The sequence below is a fragment of the Myiozetetes cayanensis genome, unplaced genomic scaffold, assembly GCF_022539395.1.
Source record: "Myiozetetes cayanensis isolate MyiCay16 unplaced genomic scaffold, myiCay2020 scf7, whole genome shotgun sequence".
NCBI classification, from domain to species: domain Eukaryota; kingdom Metazoa; phylum Chordata; class Aves; order Passeriformes; family Tyrannidae; genus Myiozetetes; species Myiozetetes cayanensis.
This window is the reverse complement of record NW_026087964.1, coordinates 24,587,982-24,601,251: the sequence shown is the minus strand read 5'-3', so window position 1 is coordinate 24,601,251 and position 13,270 is coordinate 24,587,982.

Here is a 13,270-nt window from a genome sequence, read left to right as displayed (position 1 = left end):
TTCACACTACAGTCAGAGGCATGATTGCAACAGATTGTAGATAGACATAAGGTAGTTTTCATCCTGCCAAGCTTAGCAGCAGTACCAGTGAGGGTTTGGCAGCCTGGACTTCTGCTTGGCACAGCACTGCCCCTTGACAGTGGGGCACACAGCAAAGTCCCCGATGCTGGCACCAAGCTCACTAGCAGAAAGGTAGCCTCAGGATAACCTCTGTATGTGCTGAAGTCACACTTTCAACTGCAGCATCTCCACATTTGGGAGTAACCAGAGGGATGCATGTCATATCTGATTACTGGAATTTCTTGCACTTCTGAGTGGACCCCACTAACCCCTGATTATACCTGTGTCATGCACAGCAGCAGCAAATATTTTTTGTCATGTTTCATCTCTTTGGTTCCACAATGTCATTCCTGCAATGCATTCCCAGACTTGGCTGAGGCTGAAGGTTGCAGACCCCAGATCTATAGGCCATGGTTAACTCTGCAGCTGATGGGAACCAGCAGGAAGTGGCGGCTTTGGTTTTGGGACTGGCACTTTGCTTAGCAGTGATGCATTGCATGGAGCAGAGGAGAGGAGCGAAAGGCTAAAAGAAAGTTTTAATGATTGTGTGTGTCCTTTTCAAATATCCATAGGTCCTTATACTGAAGAGTTGTGCTTTAGCATCAGGAACTGAAGAAGAGCAAAGGTGTTTTGCTCATTAGAGACCTTCAAGTTGCACTGGGAGATGAGAAGACCAGCATTGCTTACTGCTAGTTATGTAGAGGCTCCTTTATAGTGCATATTTAATGCAGAAATAGGGCTCCTTTACTCCTAGGTAGGATAATTACTAAAGTTTTCTGGGGTTTCACTTGCACACTTGCAGAGTGCTCCATTTATTACTCTGTTCACCATGTTCGGGCTATGGTTTAAGAGCAAGGCATCTGAACCAGCAATGGACCCTTATGTTTAATATCCTTTGATGGGTTTTCCACTTGCTTTTTGAACTCGTGTGTCACCCTTAACATCTGCAACATCCCGCAGCAAGGACTTTTTGCATGCAGATTTTGACTTGATGGCCCAAGCTATTTTCCAGTTCACTGACCAAGTCTTCCCTCATTTTCTCCATGTTACTTAGGACTTTATGGACAGCTATACCCCCAGTCCCTTCCTTTCAAGTCAGAGTATTCCTAGCCCATAGTAAAATCTGTTTGCATCTCCCCAAACCTATAAACAGGGCCCCTTGCTGAGGTGACACGTCTGGCACCGTTCCCAAGCAGGTCTCCGCAAGATACCCAACTTCCTTTGGGAGGAAGGAGTGTGTGGGACAGTCAGCAGAGGACCGTATTTTGTCAACCAATTCGCGTGACGGATGTACCGCAGCATTGGCAAACATCAGTCAATGTCAAGATCCGACTTTGCCGGCATCTTCTCAGTGTTGCTATTTTTGGCCAGTGGAAAGTTTCCAGGGGTTGGGCTGGACCTGTCTCCTGTATGCAGCGTTGTCCTGTTCCCAGGCTATTTGCTCTGGCTCCTGGCTGGCTGTGGGGAAGGATAAGAAGCAGAAGGCAGAGGTTGTATGGCTGAAACACGGCACAAACAGGAGCACTATTTACCACCATGAACCAGCAGAACAGAGGGAAAGCAGGGCCTATCTTATCAGTTACTCGCTGAGTTAAGACTCGGGGGTATAAAAACTCTCTTTAAACTATGGGTAATACCCATAAACAGAGCTCTTACGAGATAACTTCATCAGCAGAACTTTTTTTGGTGCACTTATGTGTAATTTTGTATTACAATCACAAAGACATCTTTATATTGTCTGATAAAGTTCTTAAACTGGCAACAACTATTTAGCATAACAGTTTAGTTAAGTACTAAAGCAGCAGAAAGCATGCAGCTGAAGCGATAGAATTATTAATATATGTAATGATATCAGAACAATGGCTTCAGCCATTTCAAGCCTGCTCTTGGCCTAATGTTCCTAATTTTTCAGGAGGATTATTAAGTTTTATTAGCAATTTGCATCTCAGTATAATTATATGGCTATTAGAGAAATCAATATTGTGTAACATAGAGTCCCTTAAGAGCTATACTGTTTATGGAGTCTGTAATAGGGCCAGCTTTGAAATCAGTTAAGGAGAATCTTTATAATTCTGCTGGAATTGGGTTTTGCATGATGAGATCGATGTCTTAGACATTGAAGAAAAGGTTGCAAAATCTGTTCTCAGTCTTAAATCTTTGCATTCAATTGACAATATTACAAGTGAATTGAAGAAAATCATGGTTGTATGTTTAAAAATCTTCCCCCCCATTCCAACTATGAAACTTCATTAAAATTCCTGACCACTACCTGGCTTTCAAGCAAATTAAAATACTCATGTAAATATGTATATTCAAATCACTATGCCATAAACAGGATTCTTACCTACTGTAAAAATTCACTGATCTAAGGTGAAGAACTGTTTGTCACATAAGTTTCTGTGACAGATTCCTCATCTGAATTGATGAAGTGCTTTTTGTTTTTCATTATATGGTGCTTTTTCTTTTCTAAGAGCATTTCCTTAGATAAGTTTGGGCATATGACAGTCAATCAGAGCTTAAATGTCATGGTAAAAAATGCAAAGTACATCAAGGCAGCTTTCATTTCACAAGCTGTACTTGCAGTATACATAATCTCAGTATCGCTCAGTCCAGCATTTCTATGACACTTACTCTGACATTATGTGGAAATGTCATGAGAAGAAACTGCCCTATCTTGGCTTAGGACTCTCAAGTTTAATTCTTACCCCAAGTTGTGTTAGGTTTTTGTGCTAGCAAGGACAGAGCTGACTGAAAACAAATTGGTGTGGGGTTATTTGGTTGGTTGGTTTTCTCAGGTTACTTTGAACTCAAACAACTCCCAGGATGCAGTTTGCTGAGCACCACAGCTATGTGGTAGCTGTAGGAGCGAAAGCTGTGGGTGCTGGCAGTGGTGGAGAGGCACAACTTCATTCCTTCCTCCAGTTAACACTGCTTGTGAAACTAAAACTATTGCAGCTTTTTCCTGAGGTAGCACAGTGTGGCTGTGTGGCTGTGAACTGCAAATGCGGGAGAGTCACCCACTGCTCCCATCCTGAGATATTTTTTGAAATGGGAAGGCATCTTTCCCTGTTCACTATGTATTGGTTTCTTCTTCACTGTCTGAAAGGATTTCAAGCAAACTTGGAGATATTCTTTCAGATATGTGAAAGTCCTCATCAAAAGAGTTCTCTCCATTTCTTTTGACTGTGTTACAGAGAATAATACAGAGAATAGATAATACTTTGCTAGCTACTCACATAATTTGTGTCTCTCAGAAAAAGAAGAATTGTATGGAAAAAACGTTTTCTACCTCTCCCAGCATAAGAACTAGTGAGAGTGAGCTGCAAATACATCAGTATAGTTTTCATCCACGCTCAGTAAACCCGTGAAATTCTTTTGTTAATACTCACATAGGTTCAGAAAACTGTTGCGCAAATTAAAGGAAGAAGGGAGCATTCAGACATATTAAAAATATAAGATACCATCACAAGTGAAGGAAATCTCTGAGCTCCAAATTGTGGGAAACTAAGACAGGGTGTTTGTGAGAAGATTTCTATGTCCTTATCCTGCTCTTGTACTGTTCCTTTGGCTTCCACTATTGACTGCTAAGGCTGGAAGGGTGCTTTGGTATACTGTAATATGACCCTCCTGATGTTTTTATAAGTAAACTTGTAAGCTCTTGTAGTTACTGTCTTGAGTCATTAATTGTCTGTAAGAGTTACAGTTTTCAGGCTGCACATAAATGTGTGGTTTTCGATGCACACCTAGAGTGTTCTGCACTGAGCACCATATAGATTGGTAAAATGAATTCTGATAAATTGCTCTAAGTAGTCTGGAGCCCTCAGAAAATGAGTGTTTCACCAAAGAGAGGGTGAAAGGGCAGTGGAACAGTCACCATACCTTGCATGCATGGCTGCAGCCTGCAGTTTGATTTCAGTTATGCTTCAGGGCCACTGTGTACCAGCTGCACACCTTGTAGCTCGTGCAGCAGTTGTTGAAGAGTCATGTAACCTCTGGGTGAGAGACTTTAGGCCCTGATTTTCAGCCTTTTCACTGCAAATAAATAAACAATGCATTCCTGACATTTCAAGTACACAAGCAGAATATCCTCAACTCCATCAGGCTGCTGACAAGTTGTGCAGAGGAAATCTACTACAGCCTCAGGAACTGATGGGTTTCCTACTCATTCTCAACAAATTGACTGGTGCTAAATATATATATCCTGTATTTCCACACAATCTTGGTGAAGAAGGCAACCAGTTTACTCTGGTTTTTTTTAAGGAGGAAAAAAACATAGGGTTAGTGTGTAATGTAAAGCAGTAATTCATAAAGGAAAAACTAAATCACATTTGTCTTATGACTCCATGTTTCTAGCTCAAAGTTCACTGAACACAGCATCAGACTATGCTCGGCAATGCACACAGAGGGAAAGCTCATTGACACCACTGGGGATGCCTGTGTAGTTAGTAATTTTACAAGGAAACACTTCCTGGAGACTAAAGTGCAGAAATGTCACGTAACTGCTGAAAGTCCATGACATATAAATGCTGTTTACTTTGGTGTCTTTGGATGTTGCCTTGTGGCATCAGCCTTTAGGAGACAGTCAGATATTCTGGCCTGTGGAAAATCCCCAGTGACAAAAGATAGCTAGATACAGTGAGCTCAACCCTGCAGCTGGTGGGACTTCATACATCTACAGTTCTGTGCAGACAAATAAATAAGTGTCCTGAATATTAGCCTGGGCAGAAAAGCCCCATCAGATTTGGAGCTTGGTATTTGGTGTGCATGAGCACCAAATACTTGAGACTGCTGCTACAGCTCTGTCAGTCCGTGCAAAGCATATAGGTGAGGGATCTGGATATAAACCATGTGGGATGCATGCAGGTAAGAGATCTTCACAGGATCATAACACTGTCTAGCTTCTTCCAGTTAACCTGTCTGGCTTCTTCTAAGCTTTTCTAATAAGGCTGAAGAAACTGAATAGAGAGCCTGATAAAGCTGTGCTCTGGGAAATCCAGCTCCCTGTTTCAGCTTACACCTCACTGTCTGTGTCCTTTTCCAGCAAGCCACTGTCTCACTTAAAACCTTCTCCCATGTGAGAGGTATGATATGAGCTTGTAAACTTCTACAGATATCACTGTAAGTCCTGGGGCCCCAGGAAAATTCAGAAAAAAACTTACTTTGCTCCCCCTTTTAAAATACCTCAAAAGTTTCAAATTAGGTGTTAACTATTCAGATAGGGTTTTCCTTATTCCCTTGATTCACATACACACTAACACCTTAACATTTCAGTACTCCTTACCATCTTTAGAGCAAGAATGTATAAAACTGGTCTAGATTTTCATAGTTTTTGCTCGGGATAGATGGAGGTGCAAGCAAGACTGTGATTGGCATTGTCAAAGCAGGAGCTTATCAGCCCCTGGGAACAAATGTTTACTGTTCTGATAGCAAAGCAGGAGGGAAAACTCCAGTTAAAGCTGGATTTCTCTCAACTTAGCCCTCTGCAGACAAGGGCATGTTAAAATAAAACTCATTAGAGGAAGCATATGCTAACATTACCTGAGATTGAAATAGAAGGGGAAAGCAGACAGGTCTGCCCTCTGAGCCTGGAATCAGCAAAGCTGAACTGGCCATGGCTCCTGCTCTTGTGGTCAGATTGCCTAGTGCATAATAAGTCACAAACTCCATTTGAAGTATTTTTGCAGAACTGGACTAAATACAAAATAATAAAATGGAAAACTAATGGATTTAAATGGTTAGTCAACTAAAAAGTTACTGCAGGGGGCAGGAAGGGAGAACAGGCAGACAGTGTAATTACATTCAAGTGATTTCCTGCCAGGGGCCTGCAAGAATCACCAGGGTGATGTTATGCAAAAAGTTAAATGCCATACATATCATTCTACTTTTTTTTTTTTTAGGGAGTCCAGGGAAAACTTGAGAATTTTCTCTGAAGTTCACTGGTATTTTGCCCTCATGTAAACCTCCTCCCTATGAGAAGCATCATCCTGCAAAAAGAACTATGTGAAACTGTTCTCATTAAACCCAGGAGTACTTCACCTTTGATTTTAATCCAGCCAATATTTTGCAAAGTGTTGTCTCTGCAAGATCTCACAAACTGTGCAAAGAAAAATCACCTTTCACTGGTCTCACAGTTTCTGAAGCCCATGGGACAGTATCTGTGGAAAAAACCAAGGCCAATTTGACAACAATAACCCAGGCTTCTCCCTACAAACAGCAGTCCCCTCCCAATGCAGCTAAAGGAAGCAACAAGCCAGATGAGGAAGGTAAACTTGGGATCTCAAAGGAAAGAGTCTCTGGTATTTATAAAATTCAGAGGTTCACACGGAAACTTTGTAACAGCAGTGATCCTCTCCAGTCTATTTCAGGACATAGCCCTTTTTCCGCTATAATATTTGACTCCTTAGTCCTGTAATATTTCTCCTCTTTCCTTTAACTCTTAAGTGAAAAACCTTTTACTGATTTGAAACCATATCAACAGCTAGAATAGATGAAGTGAGAGCTGAGAACTAAAATTCATTCCATGAATAAATACAGAAAAAAATCCAAACCACAGCTTTAGCATGTGAACTGTAAGCAGCAAAGCCATTTGACCCATCGTGGTCGCCTTTGATGAACAAACACATCATGGAAAAGTAGAAAGGGAAATTGCCTGCAGCAGACAATGTGATGAAGTGCAAAGAATGCTGATGCATGGTGCATTTCAAATGTTAATACCCTCTGAAAGAACAGCATGGACTGTGTTCAATGCCTTCTTAAAGAACCATGGGTTAACTCAGGTTGGAAAGGACTGCAGAAGGTCTTTGCTCCAGGCTCCTGCTGAAGTAGGGCCAGCTCTGAGATTAGATTAAAGTGCATTTTACCTCCCCCTTTGAGCCACTAATGTTAAACACAAGAGGTTCCAAGACAGATGCCTGTGGTACTCCACTTGTTACCAGCTTCTAGTTGGAGGATGACCCATTAACCCTCATAGTCTGATTATCCAACCAGCTTTTCAGCTATCTAGTTATCCACCCATCCAGACTGCAAAGTCCTTACTAGGGATACAACAACCTTGTGAGCAGCAGCTTCAAAAGCCTCACTAAAAGTTCAAGGCAAATGCACTGCTCTCCTGTCACCTGCAAAGCCAGTTATTTTATCACAGAAGACAATCAAGTTGATCCAGCATGACTTGCCATTCTTAAGTCCATGCTAACTGATACCAATCACCTTCATCCCATGTATGACCAGAAATATCTTCCAAGAATACTTGTTTCAAAATTTTTCCAGGTATCAAACTGAGACTGGTCTGCAGTGCCCTGGATTGAATTCCTTTTGGCCTTTTTTGACCATGTGTGTGTAGCATTTGCTTTTCTCCAGTCATTAGAGAGAGGCCTCTCCCAATTTTCATGACTTTTCGAAGGTTATACAGAGGGACCTTGCAGTGTCAGCAGTCAGTTGTCTCAGCACTTTCAGATGCAGCCCATCTGGTCTACTGGTGTAACAATCTTTTTTCTGGAAAACATTTGGGTTCTCTATATATGGGTTGTTAGTACTAGCAACCTGCAGTAACAGTACTGGGAAAATGCTAAATAGGATACTAGAACAGGAAAACCATACAAGAGGATTTTTATTGTGGCAGGTAAGTGAGGATAGCTTTCTTCACCATCAGAGAAGTCAAACTAAAGCAAAGGTTGATCTTATCATCTGTTCCTCCAAATTAAGAATAAATCCACTGTTAAAGCTTTACAGTGGTATGAATCTGTCCTGGCTCCACATCTTAACCAAAAGCTTTTTTCACATGTTTTCAACTCATTTAGTGATTTGGGTAACACTGAAATACTAATCTCTGTTAAACATAGTTGAGGTTGTGAAATTGTCCCTTAATCATCACTGATGATGAGGACATCATCTATGGAAAATCTTTTAAATAAGTCAGCTGCTTTTGACATTCATCTAAGTGGACTGTAGTTACCACTTCTGGAGGAATCAGAGTCAATTCAATCCTTTATCCATAGAAAGCCAAAGTATTACATCTTCTATTCAATATGTCTATATGATACTAGATGAGAAATAAAGGTGCTAGCTATGATGATTAATAGATGTCAAACTGCAAACTTGAAGGATCAAACTACAGATGATACCTGACTCTTAAGTTTCTGTTGTTCCTGTCCAGGTGACATGTTGACTCAAAGGAGTTATCCTTTCATTCAGAGAGGATTCAATACTAAAACCTAAAAAAGAGCCAGATGCCTCAATCCACAGAAGAGGAAATACGCCTAAATATCTACAGCAGGAATAACTGGGAAACAAGTGGGATGCCCTAATGAAGGTGTATAGCCATTTATAACCCAAGGATAAAAAGTCTCTAGTTTCTGAATGATTCAGTTAGAAGCTTAGGACAAAACTGCTCTTTTCACCTATAGACAATGTAACAATTAATGCTGGTTTATTCATTACTCACTTACACTAATGATGGCTCATGCGTGGATTACCTGCACTGAAAGGTTGGACTTTGCAATGTTCTCACCCTGACTTTTTTGAGCTTTGTGCTGCAGTCAGTGCAGAAAGCAGCAGCTGCCTTAAATCCTTATGTACCTTATCCCATTACATAGACCCTATTGCCTTTCAGGTACTGGGAAGAGACCAGTATGTGCAATTTCATATGTAGCTCCTTGGAAAGGTCAGAACAATTGCCTGGATCCTCAAAAACACTAGAGCTTCCACATGCACTTAAGATCTGTAGAAGGACAGATCTGGTTCTGATTTGGCTCCAGACATTTTCTGACAGTTTTTTCCGAGAGCCTCTTTCCAGTCATGTGAGATATCACTCGGGGAAGGACACTAGCCAAAACTCTACTGTGTGGAGAATACCCTCCCATGCAAATGCTGGTTAGGCATAAAAAAGATGCAGGCTCAAATTAAATCCATTGGAAGGTGGGTAAGCCTTTTGTCATCCTGGAGAATATTTCTTGGCTTTTTGCCATTGTACCTGGGCAACTTCTTGCAAATAAGTACTCTTGGATTTGTCAGCCAACAGAAATTGTCTATAAGGGTGTCTGCATTAGCATCAGTGAAGCTCTGTACCATGAATCAGTGCCAAGGACTCAGTGACCACAATGTACATGGGGACAGGAGGTTGCTTTGACCTGTTCGTAGTCTCAGAGCCTGAACATCCTTTAGTGGCTGGGGCACGTCAGTTGTGTTTCTAGAGTTCACCTTTTTGTCTGGTATCTGAAGGAATTGGGGTTTACACACTCTGTAAGAGTACTCTAATGTGGCCAAAGTATGTGACCCATGAGGGGGAGTAGAAAATTTGCTTTCAAAATATTCCTTCCAAAAGGAAAAAGAATGCTAATGGATATTGCTCTTGACTGTAGGAGCTTCCATATCACAGTTAGCCCAGGCCTCTCTAGCTGTCCAGACCTTTCCTCAGTCTTGTTAATATAAGCCTTTAGCTTTTCTCAACAAATTGGTTTGAACTTTTTAACCTCAAAGGTTAAGCCTGCTACTCAGTGACTATCTCATATTATCTGCCTTTATAAACTGGAAGAAGGCTGGAGTCATCCCAGCTGTAGATGTTTGCTCCACTCCTGGCAGGATTTTAAAATTGCAGGTTACACCTGTTTATCATCTGCAATGAGAAAAGCAACCTGACTCTCTCTGTAGCAGCCTTGTGTTTATCTGACAGCTCAAGCTCAGGATCATGAGATCCTCAAGAGACCATGTTTCAACTTGGTATCCTGATTTGTGGCCTCTACTTGTTTGTTTTGAAAACAGAACTGTCACCAGCATGCCTTGAAGACAGAGTTCTGGGATTTAACAATGTTGTAGCAGTCATTTGATATTACTGCTAAAATGAGAGAGCATGTTGGTGTTAATTGAGGTCAGCATCAGATGTGTTTTATTGACTTCTGATTGCTACCATTACAACCATTATTACTACTGCTTACTTTTCTATAACCTCCTTGCTCATCCATTAGGTGGTATATCAGTTAAACAGGTTTTTTCCGATCATAATGAACAGCAAATGAGGGATAATAAGGAAGTTTCTGCTCCCTGAGATAATTGGAAGTGTTATTTCACCAGCATCATATCAAGCTAATAGTGTTGAGAGACTTATCATAGCATTTCCTTTCTTAAAAAAAAAAAAGAAGAAAGGAAAAGGATATGATTGTGCACATAAATCAGTCCTAAAACTTAGAAGCCACAATTCCAGCACCATCACCTTGAGTAATCATGGCTTCTGGACTAATGATAGACACTTTTTTCTGCTTTGTCTTTGGGAAGACATCCTAGTTTCTGGATGCCTGAAAATAATCACAGGGCACATAATTTACAAGTACATTCAGCTGTGGTTGTGTCACAGGGAATTCGATATATAAGTAGTGTGATGTGTTGGACAGAAATGCTGGGGAGTGTCACACCATTCCAGGCCATCTCAAGCAAGATACTGAGATGGTGAAGGAATGAGCTAGCATGGGCTAACAGGAACCTTCAACAAAGACCTACAAAGAACCAAGGTGTCCTGCATCCTGGTGCAGCAACTCCACACAGCAGTATGGGCTGTGACCAGTTCTATGGAAAAAGGAAGACCTGCTGGATGGGAAGTTGAACACAAACCAGTAGTGAGGACATGCTGAGGGAGATGGGTTTATTTATCCTGTGTAAGCAAAGGCTGGGGAGATACAATTGCTCTCTTCAGCTAGCTGTTGTAGCATACCTTCTTGGAGGTACAGTGTAAAAGGATAAGAGGAAAGGATCACAGTTAAGAGCAAGGGGTATTTCAGATGGGTATAAAGAAAAGCTTTTCAGCATAAGCACTGGAGAAGGTTGCTCAGAGAAGCAACTGTGCAGATTTTGCAAATTTGATGGAGACAAGGCTCTGAATAATCTGGTCTAAGTGAACTTAGCCCTGATCAGAACAATTACAGAGAGAGTAATCAGGCATTGGAATGGGCTGTCCAGGGAAGTGGTGGATTCTCTCTCCCTGGAGGTTTTAAAGATGAAACTGGATGTGGCACTTAGTGCCAGGATCTAGTAACCATGGTGATAGTGGATCAAGGATTGGACTTGATGATCTCAGAGGTCCTTTCCAACCCAGCTGATTCTATGATTCTATGATGGGCCAGATGACCACCAGAACTCCCTCCAGTCCCAAATTATTCTATGACTCAAAGTGTTAGGTTGTACTGGAAAAATATTTCAGTAGAAATCTTTCCACAGAGTAACTGTGCTCTAGTAAAAATGAAACTATTTCAAATGTATTTTGACATGAAACTTGACAAAAAATCTCAGAAACACTTCTGAACAACTCAAAACTGACCTATGACATATTATTTCAGTTGTTACTGGAATACTTACTATCTATATACAATTTTTACTAATTCATACTGTAAATAGATACCTATATGTATATTTTCTATTGTAACACTGAACTACTGGGAAAGGGAAAAAATTCTGTATTATCGGATGACTGTGATAAGGTCTGGTTGATGTTTCCAAAATTACGCATTTGGAATATTTTCTGCAAAACTTTATGCACTTATAGTTATTTTCTGATAAAGAAAAGTCAGACTTTCCTGAAAAGGGGCAGATAGACATTTTATCATCTATAAATCACATACTATCAGAAGTGATAAAATGTATCCCACCAAATACTTTCTGTTTGTGTGCTGGCTTACACAGAACCTGCCCATCTTCTTGTTCAGGAAAGAAAATTGGCTATGTTATCACTTGCTGCTTTCAATTCTGATCTCTGTATCATCTGTGTGATAAAAGGTATGCATCACCAGACTGAGGCAGGGAAGAAGAAAATCGTCATTCAGCTTTGCACATATTTTGATTGAAGTTGTTTTAGGGATCACCTTTCAGAAGGAAAACAACCTTAGCACATAAACCGCTTTGGCCAATGTTTATCCAAGGCAAAGCATGAGGACACAACTTAGGTGTGTATAAACAGTTAATTTCATGGAGAATTAGTCTGTATTCCAGGGACCAACAGGCAGCAAGGTACAATGTGCTTCAAACTGCCACTGAAACTCAGAATGCCTGTGACAAGAGTTTTAGTAGAATTTGTAATGTTATTCAGAGTATTTATCTCTGTAATAATTTTTTCTGCTCTGAAAGTTTTTACCCACAACAACACTCAGCAACAGCTGAGGTAACAGTAAAGAATATTTATCCTACTTACTTACGATTTTTAAGGCTAAGATACTTCTCTGGAGGCTCTGAAGTCAGTCTGTCACATCATGGCCTATAAAAATATATTTTAAATAGAAATGTATTGCACAAATTAAATATAAAAGAATCAAAACAAAGTATAAAGTTTACCACATAAATTTTGTGTTTCAGGCAATTTCAAAATAAATCTAGGAGCTGACTGGCTCTGCTTCTGTATGATATGGCATTTAACATGAAAAAAAGTCAACAAGAACATCAGGGTTGTTACTTCCAGGAAGCAATCTATTTTTAATATTATAAATGCTTTCCTGTTTTCTTTTATCTAAGATTTCTTCAGCATGTATGAAATTCAAGGTTTTAAACATTTTTTTTTCCACTGGCCATGGTATGCAATCACAGAGAGAGATCAACATTTGTTATTTACTCTAAGAAAGCCTCTGCACTATATCAACTGAGCAAGGTAATGTTGGTAGGCTTTATGGTTCACATGTGTCACCCTTGTCCTAGGTGAAAAGCTACTGCTGTTAGAAAGCTTGAGCACTGTGTGTACATCTAGTGTACGTGGGATACATGCTCTGAGACTGGGAGCAGTCAGGATATCGACTGATCTGAAATTAGATTATCCATGTTAGTATTTTTAGTTCTTACTGAATTGGAAGCAAAATGAGCTCAAAAAGAAACCATCAAATGGCTCCAGCTGAGATCAGTGATAAACAATGGTTTTTTTCGCACGGTAAAAACAAAGTAAACACAGCTCAGGTTTGCTCTGGTGGTGATGCTTGTAATACAGCAAGAACATCCTTTTCAAATTCTTGTCCTGTCTGCTGCTACAGGCAGAGAGCAGTGTGTGTTAGAGAGACTTCTCCAGGCTTTGGGCAATCTCTGTGTCATCTGCAGCACAGTCTGAGGGTGCCAGGGGAGCAAAGAGCAGTATGCATATGCGTGGTTGCATGTACAGCAGATACTCATACAGATGATTAGCCAACATATGGGGTCCTGCAGATTAGAAGGAAAATCCAGTGATGGAGCTGATTACCTCTGTTAGATAGTG